The 13171-nt window shown below is 49.8% G+C and overlaps 7 non-coding genes across 7 annotated transcripts; all 7 read left to right on the forward strand.

The window, feature by feature from the left end:
* Positions 1–175: 175 nt before the first annotated feature.
* Positions 176–367, forward strand: LOC148141419 (U2 spliceosomal RNA). The gene has a single exon (XR_015752701.1). It is a non-coding gene; the product is annotated as a U2 spliceosomal RNA (small nuclear RNA).
* A 1829-nt stretch (positions 368–2196) lies between these two features.
* On the forward strand, positions 2197–2388 carry LOC148141420 (U2 spliceosomal RNA). Its single transcript, XR_015752736.1, has one exon. It is a non-coding gene; the product is annotated as a U2 spliceosomal RNA (small nuclear RNA).
* A 1830-nt stretch (positions 2389–4218) lies between these two features.
* LOC148141421 (U2 spliceosomal RNA) lies at positions 4219–4410 on the forward strand. Its single transcript, XR_015752606.1, has one exon. It is a non-coding gene; the product is annotated as a U2 spliceosomal RNA (small nuclear RNA).
* Positions 4411–6239: 1829 nt separating this feature from the next.
* LOC148141422 (U2 spliceosomal RNA) lies at positions 6240–6431 on the forward strand. The gene has a single exon (XR_015752737.1). It is a non-coding gene; the product is annotated as a U2 spliceosomal RNA (small nuclear RNA).
* A 1830-nt stretch (positions 6432–8261) lies between these two features.
* On the forward strand, positions 8262–8453 carry LOC148141423 (U2 spliceosomal RNA). Its single transcript, XR_015752703.1, has one exon. It is a non-coding gene; the product is annotated as a U2 spliceosomal RNA (small nuclear RNA).
* A 1826-nt stretch (positions 8454–10279) lies between these two features.
* Positions 10280–10471, forward strand: LOC148141424 (U2 spliceosomal RNA). The gene has a single exon (XR_015752607.1). It is a non-coding gene; the product is annotated as a U2 spliceosomal RNA (small nuclear RNA).
* A 1827-nt stretch (positions 10472–12298) lies between these two features.
* Positions 12299–12490, forward strand: LOC148141425 (U2 spliceosomal RNA). The gene has a single exon (XR_015752711.1). It is a non-coding gene; the product is annotated as a U2 spliceosomal RNA (small nuclear RNA).
* Positions 12491–13171: the final 681 nt, after the last annotated feature.

The following is a 13171-nucleotide window of genomic DNA, read 5'->3' on the forward strand; positions in this document are numbered from 1 at the left end:
CAGATGGACAGAAAACCACGGGGAAAGCACAGCGACTGCTGCAAAGTGATCTTCCGATCTGGTCGGAAATCTTGGAAGGTACACGGTAAGGGAATAAACGAACTTTGAATATCATCAAACTGATGGAAAGGATAGTCGGCAAATATGACCCCCACCGTTGGAGTATTAATGTGCTATCGCTTCTCGGCCTTTTGGCTCGGAATATGTGTAGTTTCTGTTCTTATCAGTTTAATCGCTGATATCTCCCGAACGTGGGAGTGTTTGTATTAAATGGATTTTTGGAGCAGGGAGATGGCTTAAGGGCTTGCTCTGTCCCCTCCATGTATCAGCCTGGTATTGCAGTGTTTCCAGGAATGGTGCAGCCAATGCCTACTAGCCAAGTTCAAAAGCAGGTTAATGGAATGTGAATCTCTTGCCTTTGCTAGTTTGCCGTGTTGATTGCAGTGATTGTTCCATCTGTTGTCTTTTCAGTTGCATGAAACTATCATCTTTTGTTACCAGTTTTCTGTCTTATGATCCTGCTCCGCAGTTACCTGACGAAGGTGCAGCACGCTGAAAGCCAGGACAGGGTAACCCCCATATCCGCGGCCCGAACGTGCTACAGGGAACATTCTGGAACCAGGGGGCTGCCAGGAAGGTAACTTTCCAATTTAAATGAATGGGTTTGCCCCTATCCGCCGTTTCGGTCTTCTGCGGTCGGTCTTGGAACGTATCCCACCGATGGTACGGCGGGGGTGGTGGTGACTGCTGTACTTCCAAATAACCCCGTTGAGCTGTAACCTGGTGTTGTGGGATTTTTAACACAGTCAAATCAGGTTGTGGGATCCCATAACTCAGCCAATGTCAAATGGCTATCAGATCAGCCCCCACAATCCCTTCCCCACACCCACCGACGCATCAAATTTATCCGAATATTTTCTTGAACAAGAAAGAAATGGCTTTGGTCTGTTTCCTGAATAGAGTGAAACCCCCATCTCTGTTTGTTTCTTCGCAAACTACTATACGGAAGCAACCTGCTTTAGTGGCTATGTCTGCACGTAAAGATTATTCACACAGACGATCGCCCGAGGCTGGAACTCACTTCAGCTCCCTGGTGCCACGAGGCAGCCGTACTAACCACTGAGCCACAATGCCACCCGTACGATTTGGAATGGTTTGTCATCGTTTGTGGTGCAAGTAGCAAAATAGTTGTCAGTTTGTCAACTGGATCGGCTTCAAATGTTCTCAGCAATCTGCAGTAATGTGAACGGAGAGGTCAAATCAAGCTGCTTGTGGCGATGAGGTGCGCTTGCAGCGTGACCTGTTTACATAGGGAGATCAGCTCCCTCCCCATTCTACACAGAGAGTCGGATACAAGTAGAGAGGATATTGAAAGTGGACGATAAAGAAAGGGTGCACGGACGTAATTCACTTTTCACAACTTTTCAGATTGATGTGGAATGCCAAGGAGCGAATCCTGTACGTGAGGGAAACAATGATTCGCATTTATGGGCGAGCGACACGAACACAAGGGGAGGAAATGAATAGGATCTTTCTGTCAAGGCCAACATTTCTTGCCCATCCCGAGATCACCCTGGTGGTGAGCTGCTCATCGAACCGCTGCAGTCCATGTGCTGTCGGTAGCCCCGCGATGCTGTTTGGGCGGGGATTCCAGATTTTGACCCAGTGACACCGGAGGAACAACGATATATTTGCAATTCAGGACAGCGAGTGCCTCGGGAAAGAACTTGCGAATGGTGGTGTTCCCACGGATCTGCTGCCGTCATCCCTCAAGGCTGTGTTGGCCATGGGTTTGGAAGGTTGCTGCCTGAGGAATTCTGGTGAATCTTGTAGATGCCGGGGAAATGACCCTGCCGCCGCTGCTGCTCCTGCTGCTGTCCCCGATCACCGGGAGAATGACCCTGCTGCTGTCCCCGATCAGCGGGAGAAACCTCTCTGCAGTCGACCTGACGTGCGCTTCCATGGCGGCTCCGGCCCGTGCCATCTGATTGGTCGTCAGCGCGATCTACGCGGCTAGGTAACAGATGGACAGAAAACCACGGGGAAAGCACAGCGACTGCTGCAAAGTGATCTTCCGATCTGGTCGGAAATCTTGGAAGGTACACGGTAAGGGAATAAACGAACTTTGAATATCATCAAACTGATGGAAAGGATAGTCGGCAAATATGACCCCCACCGTTGGAGTATTAATGTGCTATCGCTTCTCGGCCTTTTGGCTCGGAATATGTGTAGTTTCTTTTCTTATCAGTTTAATCGCTGATATCTCCCGAACGTGGGAGTGTTTGTATTAAATGGATTTTTGGAGCAGGGAGATGGCTTAAGGGCTTGCTCTGTCCCCTCCATGTATCAGCCTGGTATTGCAGTGTTTCCAGGAATGGTGCAGCCAATGCCTACTAGCCAAGTTCAAAAGCAGGTTAATGGAATGTGAATCTCTTGCCTTTGCTAGTTTGCCGTGTTGATTGCAGTGATTGTTCCATCTCTTGTCTTTTCAGTTGCATGAAACTATCATCTTTTGTTACCAGTTTTCTGTCTTATGATCCTGCTCTGCAGTTACCTGACGAAGGTGCAGCACGCTGAAAGCCAGGACAGGGTAACCCCCATATCCGCGGCCCGAACGTGATACAGGGAACATTCTGGAACCAGGGGGCTGCCAGGAAGGTAACTTTCCAATTTAAATGAATGGGTTTGCCCCTATCCGCCGTTTCGGTCTTCTGCGGTCGGTCTTGGAACGTATCCCACCGATGGTACGGCGGGGGTGGTGGTGACTGCTGTACTTCCAAATAACCCCGTTGAGCTGTAACCTGGTGTTGTGGGATTTTTAACACAGTCAAATCAGGTTGTGGGATCCCATAACTCAGCCAATGTCAAATGGCTATCAGATCAGCCCCCACAATCCCTTCCCCACACCCACCGACGCATCAAATTTATCCGAATATTTTCTTGAACAAGAAAGAAATGGCTTTGGTCTGTTTCCTGAATAGAGTGAAACCCCCATCTCTGTTTGTTTCTTCGCAAACTACTATACGGAAGCAACCTGCTTTAGTGGCTATGTCTGCACGTAAAGATTATTCACACAGACGATCGCCCGAGGCTGGAACTCACTTCAGCTCCCTGGTGCCACGAGGCAGCCGTACTAACCACTGAGCCACAATGCCACCCGTACGATTTGGAATGGTTTGTCATCGTTTGTGGTGCAAGTAGCAAAATAGTTGTCAGTTTGTCAACTGGATCGGCTTCAAATGTTCTCAGCAATCTGCAGTAATGTGAACGGAGAGGTCAAATCGAGCTGCTTGTGGCGATGAGGTGCGCTTGCAGCGTGACCTGTTTACATAGGGAGATCAGCTCCCTCCCCATTCTACACAGAGAGTCGGATACAAGTAGAGAGGATATTGAAAGTGGACGATAAAGAAAGGGTGCACGGACGTAATTCACTTTTCACAACTTTTCAGATTGATGTGGAATGCCAAGGAGCGAATCCTGTACGTGAGGGAAACAATGATTCGCATTTATGGGCGAGCGACACGAACACAAGGGGAGGAAATGAATAGGATCTTTCTGTCAAGGCCAACATTTCTTGCCCATCCCGAGATCACCCTGGTGGTGAGCTGCTCTCTCGAACCGCTGCAGTCCATGTGCTGTCGGTAGCCCCGCGATGCTGTTTGGGCGGGGATTCCAGATTTTGACCCAGTGACACCGGAGGAACAACGATATATTTGCAATTCAGGACAGCGAGTGCCTCGGGAAAGAACTTGCGAATGGTGGTGTTCCCACGGATCTGCTGCCGTCATCCCTCAAGGCTGTGTTGGCCATGGGTTTGGAAGGTTGCTGCCTGAGGAATTCTGGTGAATCTTGTAGATGCCGGGGAAATGACCCTGCCGCCGCCGCCGCCGCTGCTGCTGTCCCCGATCACCGGGAGAATGACCCTGCTGCTGTCCCCGATCAGCGGGAGAAACCTCTCTGCAGTCGACCTGACGTGCGCTTCCATGGCGGCTCCGGCCCGTGCCATCTGATTGGTCGTCAGCGCGATCTACGCGGCTAGGTAACAGATGGACAGAAAACCACGGGGAAAGCACAGCGACTGCTGCAAAGTGATCTTCCGATCTGGTCGGAAATCTTGGAAGGTACACGGTAAGGGAATAAACGAACTTTGAATATCATCAAGCTGATGGAAAGGATAGTCGGCAAATATGACCCCCACCGTTGGAGTATTAATGTGCTATCGCTTCTCGGCCTTTTGGCTTGGAATATGTGTAGTTTCTGTTCTTATCAGTTTAATCGCTGATATCTCCCGAACGTGGGAGTGTTTGTATTAAATGGATTTTTGGAGCAGGGAGATGGCTTAAGGGCTTGCTCTGTCCCCTCCATGTATCAGCCTGGTATTGCAGTGTTTCCAGGAATGGTGCAGCCAATGCCTACTAGCCAAGTTCAAAAGCAGGTTAATGGAATGTGAATCTCTTGCCTTTGCTAGTTTGCCGTGTTGATTGCAGTGATTGTTCCATCTATTGTCTTTTCAGTTGCATGAAACTATCATCTTTTGTTACCAGTTTTCTGTCTTATGATCCTGCTCTGCAGTTACCTGACGAAGGTGCAGCACGCTGAAAGCCAGGACAGGGTAACCCCCATATCCGCGGCCCGAACGTGATACAGGGAACATTCTGGAACCAGGGGGCTGCCAGGAAGGTAACTTTCCAATTTAAATGAATGGGTTTGCCCCTATCCGCCGTTTCGGTCTTCTGCGGTCGGTCTTGGAACGTATCCCACCGATGGTACGGCGGGGGTGGTGGTGACTGCTGTACTTCCAAATAACCCCGTTGAGCTGTAACCTGGTGTTGTGGGATTTTTAACACAGTCAAATCAGGTTGTGGGATCCCATAACTCAGCCAATGTCAAATGGCTATCAGATCAGCCCCCACAATCCCTTCCCCACACCCACCGACGCATCAAATTTATCCGAATATTTTCTTGAACAAGAAAGAAATGGCTTTGGTCTGTTTCCTGAATAGAGTGAAACCCCCATCTCTGTTTGTTTCTTCGCAAACTACTATACGGAAGCAACCTGCTTTAGTGGCTATGTCTGCACGTAAAGATTATTCACACAGACGATCGCCCGAGGCTGGAACTCACTTCAGCTCCCTGGTGCCACGAGGCAGCCGTACTAACCACTGAGCCACAATGCCACCCGTACGATTTGGAATGGTTTGTCATCGTTTGTGGTGCAAGTAGCAAAATAGTTGTCAGTTTGTCAACTGGATCGGCTTCAAATGTTCTCAGCAATCTGCAGTAATGTGAACGGAGAGGTCAAATCAAGCTGCTTGTGGCGATGAGGTGCGCTTGCAGCGTGACCTGTTTACATAGGGAGATCAGCTCCCTCCCCATTCTACACAGAGAGTCGGATACAAGTAGAGAGGATATTGAAAGTGGACGATAAAGAAAGGGTGCACGGACGTAATTCACTTTTCACAACTTTTCAGATTGATGTGGAATGCCAAGGAGCGAATCCTGTACGTGAGGGAAACAATGATTCGCATTTATGGGCGAGCGACACGAACACAAGGGGAGGAAATGAATAGGATCTTTCTGTCAAGGCCAACATTTCTTGCCCATCCCGAGATCACCCTGGTGGTGAGCTGCTCATCGAACCGCTGCAGTCCATGTGCTGTCGGTAGCCCCGCGATGCTGTTTGGGCGGGGATTCCAGATTTTGACCCAGTGACACCGGAGGAACAACGATATATTTGCAATTCAGGACAGCGAGTGCCTCGGGAAAGAACTTGCGAATGGTGGTGTTCCCACGGATCTGCTGCCGTCATCCCTCAAGGCTGTGTTGGCCATGGGTTTGGAAGGTTGCTGCCTGAGGAATTCTGGTGAATCTTGTAGATGCCGGGGAAATGACCCTGCCGCCGCTGCTGCTCCTGCTGCTGTCCCCGATCACCGGGAGAATGACCCTGCTGCTGTCCCCGATCAGCGGGAGAAACCTCTCTGCAGTCGACCTGACGTGCGCTTCCATGGCGGCTCCGGCCCGTGCCATCTGATTGGTCGTCAGCGCGATCTACGCGGCTAGGTAACAGATGGACAGAAAACCACGGGGAAAGCACAGCGACTGCTGCAAAGTGATCTTCCGATCTGGTCGGAAATCTTGGAAGGTACACGGTAAGGGAATAAACGAACTTTGAATATCATCAAGCTGATGGAAAGGATAGTCGGCAAATATGACCCCCACCGTTGGAGTATTAATGTGCTATCGCTTCTCGGCCTTTTGGCTCGGAATATGTGTAGTTTCTTTTCTTATCAGTTTAATCGCTGATATCTCCCGAACGTGGGAGTGTTTGTATTAAATGGATTTTTGGAGCAGGGAGATGGCTTAAGGGCTTGCTCTGTCCCCTCCATGTATCAGCCTGGTATTGCAGTGTTTCCAGGAATGGTGCAGCCAATGCCTACTAGCCAAGTTCAAAAGCAGGTTAATGGAATGTGAATCTCTTGCCTTTGCTAGTTTGCCGTGTTGATTGCAGTGATTGTTCCATCTCTTGTCTTTTCAGTTGCATGAAACTATCATCTTTTGTTACCAGTTTTCTGTCTTATGATCCTGCTCTGCAGTTACCTGACGAAGGTGCAGCACGCTGAAAGCCAGGACAGGGTAACCCCCATATCCGCGGCCCGAACGTGATACAGGGAACATTCTGGAACCAGGGGGCTGCCAGGAAGGTAACTTTCCAATTTAAATGAATGGGTTTGCCCCTATCCGCCGTTTCGGTCTTCTGCGGTCGGTCTTGGAACGTATCCCACCGATGGTACGGCGGGGGTGGTGGTGACTGCTGTACTTCCAAATAACCCCGTTGAGCTGTAACCTGGTGTTTTGGGATTTTTAACACAGTCAAATCAGGTTGTGGGATCCCATAACTCAGCCAATGTCAAATGGCTATCAGATCAGCCCCCACAATCCCTTCCCCACACCCACCGACGCATCAAATTTATCCGAATATTTTCTTGAACAAGAAAGAAATGGCTTTGGTCTGTTTCCTGAATAGAGTGAAACCCCCATCTCTGTTTGTTTCTTCGCAAACTACTATACGGAAGCAACCTGCTTTAGTGGCTATGTCTGCACGTAAAGATTATTCACACAGACGATCGCCCGAGGCTGGAACTCACTTCAGCTCCCTGGTGCCACGAGGCAGCCGTACTAACCACTGAGCCACAATGCCACCCGTACGATTTGGAATGGTTTGTCATCGTTTGTGGTGCAAGTAGCAAAATAGTTGTCAGTTTGTCAACTGGATCGGCTTCAAATGTTCTCAGCAATCTGCAGTAATGTGAACGGAGAGGTCAAATCGAGCTGCTTGTGGCGATGAGGTGCGCTTGCAGCGTGACCTGTTTACATAGGGAGATCAGCTCCCTCCCCATTCTACACAGAGAGTCGGATACAAGTAGAGAGGATATTGAAAGTGGACGATAAAGAAAGGGTGCACGGACGTAATTCACTTTTCACAACTTTTCAGATTGATGTGGAATGCCAAGGAGCGAATCCTGTACGTGAGGGAAACAATGATTCGCATTTATGGGCGAGCGACACGAACACAAGGGGAGGAAATGAATAGGATCTTTCTGTCAAGGCCAACATTTCTTGCCCATCCCGAGATCACCCTGGTGGTGAGCTGCTCTCTCGAACCGCTGCAGTCCATGTGCTGTCGGTAGCCCCGCGATGCTGTTTGGGCGGGGATTCCAGATTTTGACCCAGTGACACCGGAGGAACAACGATATATTTGCAATTCAGGACAGCGAGTGCCTCGGGAAAGAACTTGCGAATGGTGGTGTTCCCACGGATCTGCTGCCGTCATCCCTCAAGGCTGTGTTGGCCATGGGTTTGGAAGGTTGCTGCCTGAGGAATTCTGGTGAATCTTGTAGATGCCGGGGAAATGACCCTGCCGCCGCCGCCGCCGCTGCTGCTGTCCCCGATCACCGGGAGAATGACCCTGCTGCTGTCCCCGATCAGCGGGAGAAACCTCTCTGCAGTCGACCTGACGTGCGCTTCCATGGCGGCTCCGGCCCGTGCCATCTGATTGGTCGTCAGCGCGATCTACGCGGCTAGGTAACAGATGGACAGAAAACCACGGGGAAAGCACAGCGACTGCTGCAAAGTGATCTTCCGATCTGGTCGGAAATCTTGGAAGGTACACGGTAAGGGAATAAACGAACTTTGAATATCATCAAACTGATGGAAAGGATAGTCGGCAAATATGACCCCCACCGTTGGAGTATTAATGTGCTATCGCTTCTCGGCCTTTTGGCTCGGAATATGTGTAGTTTCTGTTCTTATCAGTTTAATCGCTGATATCTCCCGAACGTGGGAGTGTTTGTATTAAATGGATTTTTGGAGCAGGGAGATGGCTTAAGGGCTTGCTCTGTCCCCTCCATGTATCAGCCTGGTATTGCAGTGTTTCCAGGAATGGTGCAGCCAATGCCTACTAGCCAAGTTCAAAAGCAGGTTAATGGAATGTGAATCTCTTGCCTTTGCTAGTTTGCCGTGTTGATTGCAGTGATTGTTCCATCTGTTGTCTTTTCAGTTGCATGAAACTATCATCTTTTGTTACCAGTTTTCTGTCTTATGATCCTGCTCCGCAGTTACCTGACGAAGGTGCAGCACGCTGAAAGCCAGGACAGGGTAACCCCCATATCCGCGGCCCGAACGTGCTACAGGGAACATTCTGGAACCAGGGGGCTGCCAGGAAGGTAACTTTCCAATTTAAATGAATGGGTTTGCCCCTATCCGCCGTTTCGGTCTTCTGCGGTCGGTCTTGGAACGTATCCCACCGATGGTACGGCGGGGGTGGTGGTGACTGCTGTACTTCCAAATAACCCCGTTGAGCTGTAACCTGGTGTTGTGGGATTTTTAACACAGTCAAATCAGGTTGTGGGATCCCATAACTCAGCCAATGTCAAATGGCTATCAGATCAGCCCCCACAATCCCTTCCCCACACCCACCGACGCATCAAATTTATCCGAATATTTTCTTGAACAAGAAAGAAATGGCTTTGGTCTGTTTCCTGAATAGAGTGAAACCCCCATCTCTGTTTGTTTCTTCGCAAACTACTATACGGAAGCAACCTGCTTTAGTGGCTATGTCTGCACGTAAAGATTATTCACACAGACGATCGCCCGAGGCTGGAACTCACTTCAGCTCCCTGGTGCCACGAGGCAGCCGTACTAACCACTGAGCCACAATGCCACCCGTACGATTTGGAATGGTTTGTCATCGTTTGTGGTGCAAGTAGCAAAATAGTTGTCAGTTTGTCAACTGGATCGGCTTCAAATGTTCTCAGCAATCTGCAGTAATGTGAACGGAGAGGTCAAATCGAGCTGCTTGTGGCGATGAGGTGCGCTTGCAGCGTGACCTGTTTACATAGGGAGATCAGCTCCCTCCCCATTCTACACAGAGAGTCGGATACAAGTAGAGAGGATATTGAAAGTGGACGATAAAGAAAGGGTGCACGGACGTAATTCACTTTTCACAACTTTTCAGATTGATGTGGAATGCCAAGGAGCGAATCCTGTACGTGAGGGAAACAATGATTCGCATTTATGGGCGAGCGACACGAACACAAGGGGAGGAAATGAATAGGATCTTTCTGTCAAGGCCAACATTTCTTGCCCATCCCGAGATCACCCTGGTGGTGAGCTGCTCATCGAACCGCTGCAGTCCATGTGCTGTCGGTAGCCCCGCGATGCTGTTTGGGCGGGGATTCCAGATTTTGACCCAGTGACACCGGAGGAACAACGATATATTTGCAATTCAGGACAGCGAGTGCCTCGGGAAAGAACTTGCGAATGGTGGTGTTCCCACGGATCTGCTGCCGTCATCCCTCAAGGCTGTGTTGGCCATGGGTTTGGAAGGTTGCTGCCCGAGGAATTCTGGTGAATCTTGTAGATGCCGGGGAAATGACCCTGCCGCCGCCGCTGCTGCTGCTGTCCCCGATCACCGGGAGAATGACCCTGCTGCTGTCCCCGATCAGCGGGAGAAACCTCTCTGCAGTCGACCTGACGTGCGCTTCCATGGCGGCTCCGGCCCGTGCCATCTGATTGGTCGTCAGCGCGATCTGCGCGGCTAGGTAACAGATGGACAGAAAACCACGGGGAAAGCACAGCGACTGCTGCAAAGTGATCTTCCGATCTGGTCGGAAATCTTGGAAGGTACACGGTAAGGGAATAAACGAACTTTGAATATCATCAAGCTGATGGAAAGGATAGTCGGCAAATATGACCCCCACCGTTGGAGTATTAATGTGCTATCGCTTCTCGGCCTTTTGGCTTGGAATATGTGTAGTTTCTGTTCTTATCAGTTTAATCGCTGATATCTCCCGAACGTGGGAGTGTTTGTATTAAATGGATTTTTGGAGCAGGGAGATGGCTTAAGGGCTTGCTCTGTCCCCTCCATGTATCAGCCTGGTATTGCAGTGTTTCCAGGAATGGTGCAGCCAATGCCTACTAGCCAAGTTCAAAAGCAGGTTAATGGAATGTGAATCTCTTGCCTTTGCTAGTTTGCCGTGTTGATTGCAGTGATTGTTCCATCTGTTGTCTTTTCAGTTGCATGAAACTATCATCTTTTGTTACCAGTTTTCTGTCTTATGATCCTGCTCTGCAGTTACCTGACGAAGGTGCAGCACGCTGAAAGCCAGGACAGGGTAACCCCCATATCCGTGGCCCGAACGTGCTACAGGGAACATTCTGGAACCAGGGGGCTGCCAGGAAGGTAACTTTCCACTTTAAATGAATGGGTTTGCCCCTATCCGCCGTTTCGGTCTTCTGCGGTCGGTCTTGGAACGTATCCCACCGATGGTACGGCGGGGGTGGTGGTGACTGCTGTACTTCCAAATAACCCCGTTGAGACGTAACCTGGTGTTGTGGGATTTTTAACACAGTCAAATCAGGTTGTGGGATCCCATAACTCAGCCAATGTCAAATGGCTATCAGATCAGCCCCCACAACCCCTTCCCCACACCCACCGACGCATCAAATTTATCCGAATATTTTCTTGAACAAAAAAGAAATGGCTTTAGTCTGTTTCCTGAATAGAGTGAAACCCCCATCTCTGTTTGTTTCTTCGCAAACTACTATACGGAAGCAACCTGCTTTAGTGGCTATGTCTGCACGTAAAGATTATTCACACAGACGATCGCCCGAGGCTGGAACTCACTTCAGCTCCCTGGTGCCACGAGGCAGCCGTACTAACCACTGAGCCACCGTGCCACCCGTACGATTTGGAATGGTTTGTCATCATTTGTGGTGCAAGTAGCAAAATAGTTGTCAGTTTGTCAACTGGATCGGCTTCAAATGTTCTCAGCGATCTGCAGTAATGTGAACGGAGAGGTCAAATCGAGCTGCTTGTGGCGATGAGGTGCACTTGCAGCGTGACCTGTTTACATAGGGAGATCAGCTCCCTCCCCATTCTACACAGAGAGTCGGATACAAGTAGAGAGGATATTGAAAGTGGACGATAAAGAAAGGATGCACGGACGTAATTCACTTTTCACAACTTTTCAGATTGATGTGGAATGCCAAGGAGCGAATCCTGTACGTGAGGGAAACAATGATTCGCATTTATGGGCGAGCGACACGAACACAAGGGGAGGAAATGAATAGGATCTTTCTGTCAAGGCCAACATTTCTTGCCCATCCCGAGATCACCCTGGTGGTGAGCTGCTCTCTCGAACCGCTGCAGTCCATGTGCTGTCGGTAGCCCCGCGATGCTGTTTGGGCGGGGATTCCAGATTTTGACCCAGTGACACCGGAGGAACAACGATATATTTGCAATTCAGGACAGCGAGTGCCTCGGGAAAGAACTTGCGAATGGTGGCGTTCCCACGGATCTGCTGCCGTCATCCCTCAAGGCTGTGTTGGCCATGGGTTTGGAAGGTTGCTGCCTGAGGAATTCTGGTGAATCTTGTAGATGCCGGGGAAATGACCCTGCCGCCGCCGCCGCTGCTGCTGTCCCCGATCACCGGGAGAATGACCCTGCTGCTGTCCCCGATCAGCGGGAGAAACCTCTCTGCAGTCGACCTGACGTGCGCTTCCATGGCGGCTCCGGCCCGTGCCATCTGATGGGTCGTCAGCGCGATCTACGCGGCTAGGTAACAGATGGACAGAAAACCACGGGGAAAGCACAGCGACTGCTGCAAAGTGATCTTCCGATCTGGTCGGAAATCTTGGAAGGTACACGGTAAGGGAATAAACGAACTTTGAATATCATCAAACTGATGGAAAGGATAGTTGGCAAATATGACCCCCACCGTTGGAGTATTAATGTGCTATCGCTTCTCGGCCTTTTGGCTCGGAATATGTGTAGTTTCTGTTCTTATCAGTTTAATCGCTGATACCTCCCGAACGTGGGAGTGTTTGTATTAAATGGATTTTTGGAGCAGGGAGATGGCTTAAGGGCTTGCTCTGTCCCCTCCATGTATCAGCCTGGTATTGCAGTGTTTCCAGGAATGGTGCAGCCAATGCCTACTAGCCAAGTTCAAAAGCAGGTTAATGGAATGTGAATCTCTTGCCTTTGCTAGTTTGCCGTGTTGATTGCAGTGATTGTTCCATCTATTGTCTTTTCAGTTGCATGAAACTATCATCTTTTGTTACCAGTTTTCTGTCTTATGATCCTGCTCTGCAGTTACCTGACGAAGGTGCAGCACGCTGAAAGCCAGGACAGGGTAACCCCCATATCCGTGGCCCGAACGTGCTACAGGGAACATTCTGGAACCAGGGGGCTGCCAGGAAGGTAACTTTCCAATTTAAATGAATGGGTTTGCCCCTATCCGCCGTTTCGGTCTTCTGCGGTCGGTCTTGGAACGTATCCCACCGATGGTACGGCGGGGGTGGTGGTGACTGCTGTACTTCCAAATAACCCCGTTGAGACGTAACCTGGTGTTGTGGGATTTTTAACACAGTCAAATCAGGTTGTGGGATCCCATAACTCAGCCAATGTCAAATGGCTATCAGATCAGCCCCCACAACCCCTTCCCCACACCCACCGACGCATCAAATTTATCCGAATATTTTCTTGAACAAAAAAGAAATGGCTTTAGTCTGTTTCCTGAATAGAGTGAAACCCCCATCTCTGTTTGTTTCTTCGCAAACTACTATACGGAAGCAACCTGCTTTAGTGGCTATGTCTGCACGTAAAGATTAT

The sequence above is a fragment of the Chiloscyllium plagiosum genome, unplaced genomic scaffold (genome assembly GCF_037043375.1).
Source record: "Chiloscyllium plagiosum isolate Xiang-an unplaced genomic scaffold, Cpla_swu_hap1 HiC_scaffold_33, whole genome shotgun sequence".
Classification (NCBI taxonomy): domain Eukaryota; kingdom Metazoa; phylum Chordata; class Chondrichthyes; order Orectolobiformes; family Hemiscylliidae; genus Chiloscyllium; species Chiloscyllium plagiosum.